The sequence below is a fragment of the Nannospalax galili genome, unplaced genomic scaffold, assembly GCF_000622305.1.
Source record: "Nannospalax galili isolate Female #2095 unplaced genomic scaffold, S.galili_v1.0 scaffold543, whole genome shotgun sequence".
Taxonomy (NCBI): domain Eukaryota; kingdom Metazoa; phylum Chordata; class Mammalia; order Rodentia; family Spalacidae; genus Nannospalax; species Nannospalax galili.
In genome coordinates, this window is record NW_008352270.1 from 1,641,016 (window position 1) to 1,650,492 (window position 9,477).

At 42.8% G+C, this 9,477-nt stretch overlaps 1 protein-coding gene across 3 annotated transcripts in view; it reads right to left on the reverse strand.

Moving 5' to 3' along the window:
- Positions 1-9,477, reverse strand: part of Kif26b (kinesin family member 26B) — a 499,922-nt gene that overhangs the window by 487,590 nt on the left and 2,855 nt on the right. The window lies entirely within an intron of this gene.

The window sequence follows — 9,477 nt, forward strand, 5'->3', positions numbered from 1 at the left end:
AGAACTATCAAAGATTTGAGAGGCGTGCTATGTGGAGAGCTCAGAGTGGTCAGCTAAGGAACTGAGCCAAAATTAGGAAGAACAGGCCAAAATAGCCCGAGCTGCAACCCAATTTGCGATGCTGAAGTTACGCTCAACGTACGGCCCCAGCGCCGTCGGGTCTGTGAACCAGTATGGCGCATTCAGAATGAGCCCTCCTCTGACATTAGCGTCTACAGCACCCTGCCCTCCTGGTGAGCTCCGGCTCACAGCTGCTGCCTGGAGGGGGAGGGTGACTTCTCCATTTCCAGACTCCTTCACAGGGTCTAGCCAGTATCGGTGGGACAGAATCAGCAAAGGAGAACTGCAAAGAAAACTGTCTGCGAAAGATAAAACCGGATTGGAAGGCAGATAAGCCCGAATTCCTGGTGCTGCTCAGATCTGCACAAGGCCTGCACAGTCAGTGAAGGAAATCTGCTCTCCTCCATTCTCCGGGGTCCCAAAATGCCAAAAGCCATGTCTCCAGTCCTCCCCGGGGGCCTCAGAGCAGCCAGCTCCTAGGGAAGGCATTTCCATCTCTGAAAAAGACTCCCAATCCATATTCATGGCAAATCAGCTGAAAAGAGAGGCTGTCCCCATCAGCTGAGCTCCCTGAGATGGTCTGTGCAGGTACCTATGGCCGCCTGAACACATGGGAGAGGCTTTATTGACTTGGAAAAGGAATGGAAGCCAAAGAGAAGCTGAATGGCTCCAATTCCTCCAGTGCTCCTCCTCTTTTCTCCATGTTGGTGTCAGACCACTAGCAACAGGGAAGGGGAGAGGTGGGGAAGGAGGGAGAGGAGAGAAGGGAGGAGGGAAGGAGAGAAGGAGGGATGGAGGGAGGGAAGGTAATTGGTTTTCATTAAGTACCACTCTTCTGACTCAGTCATTGGAATGATAGTTCTGTGTGTGTGATCTCACAATTCCCTGGATCCTCACAGCCATGCTGGGGAGGGGGTTCCCCACTGTTGGACAGATGAGAGCAACCAGGCTCCCAAGATTCCAGTGGCCTGCCCGGGGCCAAGACTAAGCAATAGAGCCTGGTTTTGCACCCAAGGCTGCGGATCTCAGGTCTTTATTTTAAGGTAATAAGTGTGTCAGCAAATGGTACCACTCATAGCTTGCCAGTGTTCCCAAGAATCCAATGCCCCTCAGATGTCCTCAGTTCTCCACCTGCTACTGGACACACTGATATCAACTGCCTTTCTCCAAAGTGCCAGCAATGACCTCCTAGTGGCCAATTTCATAAACACTTCGGTCCTTGCTTTCTTGATCTCTTCAAAGTGCTGGGCCTGTCATCTCCCTGGCCTCCCAAACTCCCTCTCTTTGGTTTCCATGATGCCATGTGCTCCCCACATTTGTGCTTCCCTGCTCTCTGACCTCCCCATCTCTATCTGTCTTCCTCACTACCTCATGCTTCCTATTGACTACCGTCCCCCACTCACATACATGAGGAGCTCACACCATCTGTGCAGCCCATCACCACCTTCATGTTGACAACCCCCAGATCCATATGTCTACCTCTGAACCTACTCTAGAACCCCCAGCTGGACCTACTGAACCACTGCCTCTCAAGTTCTAGAGACCCCAAATCAGTTTTATTACACATCTACCATTCTGGAAAACCAGATGCCCAACAGCAAAACCCTCTCTGTTAAGTCCTGCATTCTCCACCTGATTCATCTGATGAATGGAGAATGCCTCCTGCCCAATAGCTTAGCCACCGCCCATCATGGATTTCTACATAGTATCTATCGGGTTCAAGCTGGCATTTCATTCATATCGCTGCCACTTTAATTCATTGTACATGATGTCACCAGAGCACTCGGAGGGGCCCTCCTAATGGGACTCCAGGACACTGCCCCAATCCATCCTCTCTCACAATGCACAACTGACATTTCAGTCCCCTCCTGGACACCTTCCAATGACTCCCTGCTGCCTACAGAGAAAGTCCAGACCCTTTTTCCACAGGGCCTCCTATTCCTTCCCTGACACCGTCCCAACCTGTCTCACACACTATGTGTGTGCGTGTGTCTGTGTGTGCGTGCATTGGAACAATGTATCACTTAAATTCCCCAAGCATACTGGCCAAGCATAACCCTCCTATATCTTCCCTGTACCTGGAACATCTATTCTTTGCTATGTTCATATCCAATTCAAAGCCATTTCCACCTCACCTCTGAGCTCCCTAGCAGCCTGTGCAACCCCATTTCCAGTTCCTAATGTTATACTGTGATTCTCCAAGCAACTATAACAGCAGACTGGGAGTTGCTCCAGGCAGGAATTTTCATATTTTGATCTATAATGTGGTATAATACTATAGCAAGTGCATGAACGAGAATCAGAAATGATTATTGTCACATGAATATCAAAAAATGAAATAAAATATTGTCAGATTAAATCCAGTGGCAATTTTTAAAAAAATATTGTGACTGAGTAGGTTTTTATAGGAATGCAAAGATAGCTCAGGACTAGGAAATCAACAATGAAAATTTGCAATATTTAATGATCTAAGGAGAAAAAAGATCACATGATTGTCTCCCTAAATACTGAAGATATTTGGTACAATCTGACACCTGTTTCTGGTTTTTAAAAAAAATACTAGGGGCTGGAGAGATTGCTCAGTGGTTACTGCTCTTCCAGAGGACCTGAGTTTGGTTCTCAGCACCCATGTCAAGCAATTCACAACCACCTGTAATTCCAGTTCCAGGGGGTCCAACACCCTCTTCCGGCCTCAGTAGTTACCTCCACACACATACATTTGCACAGACATGCACACATACACATAAATAAAAATAAATCTTTAAAAAATACTAAATGGGGGTTGGGGAGGTGGCTCAGTCAAAATGCTGCCACACAAGCGTGAGAAACTGAGTTCTATCCCCAGTACCCATGTGACACCTGCCCATAATCCCAGCACTGAGGAGGCAGAGACAGAAAGATGCCTGGGGTTTACTGGCCAATCAGTCCAGAATTGGTGAGCTCTAGATTCCATGAGAAACTCTGTCTCAAATAATAAGGCAGAGAATGACCAAAGAGGACAACCAACTTCAATGTGTGACTGCCACACATGTGCACACATGAAAGCACATACACACACACACACACACACACAAACACTAAATAAAACAGGAATCAACAAGTACTTTCTTTACTGTGAGGTGCTGAGATTACAGGCACAAGTCCATATTTACATAGTATCTCTTTTAAAATTTAGGCCTCTGATCCATAAACCTGGGAGATTATTTGGGTGTATAATGAACGGTAGAGATCAGTTTCATATTCTTCTAAATGTCTGTTTAGTTGTGATGATACCTTTTGTTTAGATATCCATTTCCCCCTACTATTTAAGATGCTACCACTATCATAAGGCAAATTTTTTATTGTACTTGGGTCTGTTCCTGGATCTTCTATTGAGTATTATTTTCTGTTTCTTATATGCCAATTCTATGCCATTTTAACCATGAAAACTCTATAGCATGCTTTACTGTTCAGCAGTGTTAGCTCTTATTAGCTACACAGTGAGTTCAAGACCAACCTGGGCTAAATGAAACTCATTAAGGAAGTAAACAGTAAATTCAAAAGCCATTTTTCTTAGATGGGTTCAACAGCCAGTAGAATGGTAGATACAAATTGACCTGATATTTTGATAAATACTCTAAAAGTAGCTTAGGAACACAGATGTATTCCAGTCCTTGGGCACCTCTACCAGTGTACATAAGAAAATGAGAGAGACCAACTGGGCACTCATCCCACATAGCGACCTTTGCCACAATAAGAGCACCTGAGAGGGAAACAGAAAAGAAGAGATGCTGATGAGCAGATGGGTATGAAAATGATACTTGTTTTGCATTCCTGAAAAGGGACAGGGGCCCGGACACCACCAGCCAACTTCCAATCTTTGGTGGACAGAGCAGTGGGGAAGGCCAGCACTCCACTGATGCGGCTCTGAGTGGCTAGCTTAGGACCATCCTCTTGGGACTTTCTGTTCAGAAAGGACAGCAGTGTCACAACAGGGTGAATACAGGACAGAGAGTGTTCCTTCACCAACCACATTTCAACCAAAACCGTTCCTCAAAATCTTGACAGACTTGCACATCTCCCTCAGCTCCTTACTCCTCAAAGATGAAGTTGCCATCTGCAGGCCCAGAAATCTGCAATATTCTCCAGCAGCAGTCTCTCACTCAGTTATTCACAGTCACCTTCAAGGGGGAAGTGAGCTTGGATTTCCCTATTCTGTGCATGTTTTCTTCATTATTTTGTGACTATAATAATGCTAGTAAGCACCTGCAATTCTGGAATAAAGAATCATGGAGGTTTTTAGTTTGTTTTTTGTTTGTTTGCTTGCTTGCTTGCTTGCTATATGAGATTGTGTCTGTCTGTCTGTCAGCCTGCCTGCCTGACCATTTTAGCACAGTGTTTGGCACATATGGGCCATAACTGTCAGTCATTTGTTTGCATTGCTGTTTGCAACAGCTCATTATTAGCTGATAAATGGCACAATTTCTGAGTTAATGCCAAAGGGCAACTGAGGTGGCCTAAATTTTAATTGACTTAATCATTCCACACACTGACAAACTACCAGCCTCAGTCACTTAAAAAACACATTTCTGATGCAATAATCCTATGTACAATGAATGTGGAAGAAATAATTGCAGGCCAGGAAGTTTCGCAAAATGAATGAAGTCACTGCAAAAACTGACCATGTCAGTTCTACAGCTTAAAGGTTGGCAGAATGAAACGGCATTCCTCCATAGCCTGCTGAACCTTCAAGAGGAGATTACTGCACGCATGTCTCAACTGGGAATGTTTTTATAAACTCCAAAGATAGTTCGGAAATTTTGTAATGATAAATGCTGCAGAATTTTTTTCATTACTAGTGTTATCTAGGCCTTTATTTAAGATACTTCCAAAACAAAAGGATTTTAAAGGCGTTTTATGAAAATAACTAATGTGTTCTTAGGAGAAGGGGATTTTGGCTAGAATTCTCTCATAATTAATATATTTTAAATGCAAAGTCTATTTCATCTATAAAGTGTTCGACAATAGAACACTTTATAGATAAAGTGTTTTTGAATAGAGTTATTTTTCATATCCCTCTTTTGGAACTGGCAAAATACAGAAATATGTATTTATATCTCCCCAAGTCTAGACTTCCTTGGGCTCTGGCTATTTAGAGCCCACGTTTGGTGTTTTTAACCCCTAGCACGCATTCTTTTCTTTCATCTCTGTGATTCCTGGCCTCCCTTCTCAGGATGTCTGGCTAATCTTGCTGATATTTCTGGGGCATAAATGGACTCAGAATATGTGACTAAGAAAAAAAATCAGATAGGAACATAGTTCTGGACCTTTTTACATAAAAGAAGATTTTCTTTCGTTGGTATGGAAGTGAGCAGATGTCTGATAACCTTTTGCCAACCTGGAACATTCCTGCTCACTCTAGGGAATTCCTTCGGGCTGATGTTTCTAGGCCTTACCCAGTTGATTCAAAAGTTCTGTCACAGATATCGGAATGATCTAGGTTAACTCTAAAAAGGAGAGAATGGTTTCTTGGCCTCTATTTCTGGCTCGGTGCCTCGACTGTCTATAAAACAGGAAAGATGCCCCACTCACTGCTCATGAAATAGCTTTATATTTACACAACGAAACACTACAGTGGGGACAAGGATGATCCTCACTTACAATCCCAACACTTTTACACCACCCTGATCTTTTGTTTTATCGGACCACTTCCACTTACCAGCGCTAAAAGAGAAAAGGTATAACCCAGTAAGCACTTTCTCATTGCACCAATAAAAGTCAACCCGAGGCTCTACGGCCTGTCACCAGGAACACATCTCTCTTGCTCAGGTAAGTAGCTAGTGGGAGGATGAATTCAGGTCCTATGTGCACTCAGCGTTGTCAGTTCCAGGGGCTTGAAATACCCAGCAACAATCTGTTTTATGACTAAATATGCCTCTACTTTCCATCTCTACTCTCTAGTAAACTCTAATCATTAACCCATTACCTTCCTTCACTCTGCATCTCCTGCCTCAGGCAACATTATCAGCATTTGCTGGGTAACCTAGCTACATCCAAGTCTTATCAGGGTCTACCCTGAAGCCCTGTCCTTCAGTGGCCACAGGACTCCCAAGAATGTTCAGAATCAAGTAATAAGTCTTGGGCCACCAGAGCCAGACTTCAATGTGGAGAAACAATCAGATCTCCCTACAGAAACTGTCCAATGCCCCATCCTTCCTTGTTATCCAACTGTCCCCAAAATAAACCAAGGGGAACTCAGTAGAGCTTGCGACCTGCAAATGAGCAAAGTGAGGGAATTCATATGACAGCACGGTGTTTGAGAAGTATACAGTCAAATTAGAACCTGAAGGTGGGCAATATTTTTAACAAAAACCTTAAATTCTAAAACATCCTTTTTATTTTTATTTTATATATATATGAGTACATTGCTTGCATGTATGTAAACGCACCCATGTAATGCAATGCCTGCAGAGGTCAGAAGAGGGTGTCAGATTCCCCTGGAACTGGAGTTACAGATGGTTGTTAGCCACTCTGTGGATGCTAGGAATTGAACCTGGGTCTTCTGGAAGAGCATCCAGTGCTCTTACCTGCTGAACCATCTCTCCAGCCTCCCAAAACTTTAAAGTCTATAAACCATAAATTTCAGTATTGTCTATGGGGTGATTGCTTACTTTTAACTTTCTCTAAAGAATGGAGCACTTTTCAGGGCTGGAGAAATGGCTCAGTGGTTAAGAACACTTGCTGTTCTTCCAGAGGACCTGGGGTCAAGATTCCCAGCACCAAGACGGTGGCTAACAACCATCCATAACTCCAGTTCCAGGGTATCCGACACCCTCTTCTGGTCTCTATGGGCTTTGCATGACACAGGTGCACTTACACACATGCAGTCAAAACACTCAGAATACACACAGAATTAAAGTATTGGGGGGGGGGCTGGAGAGGTGGCTCAGTGGTTAACACTAGTTGTTCTTGCCGAAGACCCCAGTTTGAATCTCAGCACTCACATAGCAGCTAACAACTGTCCGTAACTCCAGTTCTAGGGGATCAGACAGCCTCTTCTGTCCTCCACGGGCATTGCACAACATGGGCGCACTTACCTACATGTAGGTAATACATGCATACACATAAAATAAAAATAATAAATAAAATATTTTTAAAAAATGGAGCACTTTTCAAATCTTGTCAGATCAGCGTAAGTCTTATGACATTCCAACAATCTGAACCACTGTTTTTCATTAGTGTATTCATGGGAAAGTTAAAAACTAGACAGGCTGAGGCTGGAGAGATGGCTCAGCAGCTAAGAGAACCTGAGTTTAGTTCCCAGCACCCACCTCTGGTGGGTCCCATTGGCCTGTAACAGCAGCTCCCGGGGATCTGATGCCCTCTTCTGGTCTCAATGGGTACTGCACTCACACATACACACAAATATACACATAAATAAAAATAAAATAAATATTTTTTTAAAAAAAAAAACAAGATGAAATTATCAAAGATTTAATTTAAATTATTATTTTTTAAAAAATTAGGAAAGCTGGCTTACCATCATCACAACATAAATTAGCAATGGAGGAAGAACTAAAACCAAATCCCCCTTGAGGTAACAGGGTTTCTAGGCATTCTCTTTGGCCTTTGACTTTTGAATACCTACATGGGAAGCTTCCCATTCGATCTAATAGAATTTAATACTCTGTTTGAGATACTATTCCCCAAATGCAGTTAAGCATCTTAAGTGAATTACAAAGATGATTTTTGCTAATTACCCCTCAAAAACATGTCTTTATCTTCCAGACTCTAACTCTCCAGGGTAAATTATATGTTGGAGTCACAATGACATCTCTTGTTCTATTGAAACTTAACTCCTTCGGTGCCTGGGAGCTACAGAGGTCCAGTTTGCTCATAAATCTAGCACTAAGAAGAAAAAAAGGCCTTGTCTCCAAAGTCCAGGGCCCACCATGCACACTGAACCAGAGAACGTGGTACTTGTTTGATTAAAATGTTGCAAACGTTAAAAATGTAATAGAAAATGTACCTAATTAGAGGGCATACATGCTTAGCATGTACACACATATCTAGAATTATCATTCCCAAAGACAGGCAGATGGTCATCAGTTAAAAGAAGCCTCATATCTCATTTATTAACAGTGAGCTAACCCAAAGCATCCTTACTCCTAACTAAATCCTGCATACGCTCTTGTACCTAATGTCATGCCTTGTTGAACCACTTCATATATAAAACTCAGACAACTGTGGCTCTGTATGATAATTGCATGTGCACTTAAAGTGGTTTCCCATGACTGTCCCCATATCTGGCAAGTCTCCTCTGGATATGCCCATCAGCAGACACTGAGGCTTGGCACATTCAGGATTGTCTGGAGCCATCACCTCGTTCTGACATCGCTCTGACAGTACAATTTTCCAACATCACTTTTATTTCATCCCATAAATAAAATTACAAAGATTGAGTAGCCTCCTATAACACTGTGAAATGAATTCTCCAGGTGGCTTCAACCAAAACAAAGGCCCAGTTTGACACATGACCCCATAAATCATGATGCATGCATTCAAGACTCAACCTTTGTTTCTTCCTGTCATTCTCTTTTTAGGAAGAGTTGGTGTTTTACTTTTGCAGAAGAGGAGCCTTTAAACAACACAAAAAACCTCTTATGAGAGTGGGTCCTCAAGAATGTTCTGGCAGGGCATGGTGGTACACATCTTTAATCCTATAACTCTGGAGGCGAAGGCAGGCAGATCTATAAATACAAGGCCAGCCAAGGTTACATAGTAAGACTCTGTCTCCAAACAAAACAAAACAAAACAAATGTTCTATAATAATTTTGGTGTAGAGCAACTCATAAAGATTATCAAATATCAGATATTATTGTATCTTAAGCACTAAGGTCTCGCAAATCTTTATCAGATGGTCAAGTCCCTCTGTAGAACCTCACCCACCCTGCATTCTTTGTAACACTCAACATAAAGGTAACTGATGAGCTGTGGGTTTGTAGTTACTGCCTGTACCCTCCATCAGAACATAAGCTCTGTGTGCGCAAGAACAGTCTCACATACCTCTGTATTTTCACTGTTGTACCTGAGCCAGTGCTTTGAACTGGGTAGGAAATCAAGGACTATTGATGAACAATCAAAACAGCAATGAAATCTGTGAGTGGGGAAAGGTGTTAAATCAGAGGAGTCTACCATGCAAGGTGAGAAAAGCTTTTAGTCTCTCTGAAATTTACTCTTGGGGTGTCCTGGCAGATTCATGATGGAACTATAAACGTGGCAAACTGACAATAATCTGGAGTTAATTATTTTTGAGATAACTTCTGGATTCATAAAACCAATTCTCCTGGTAGTAATTTCTCACATTTCAAATTTTACAACAGTCTGTGGGTATCTGTTTAATTGAACTCTGGTATAGAAAGCCCCAGTGTGTGTGTG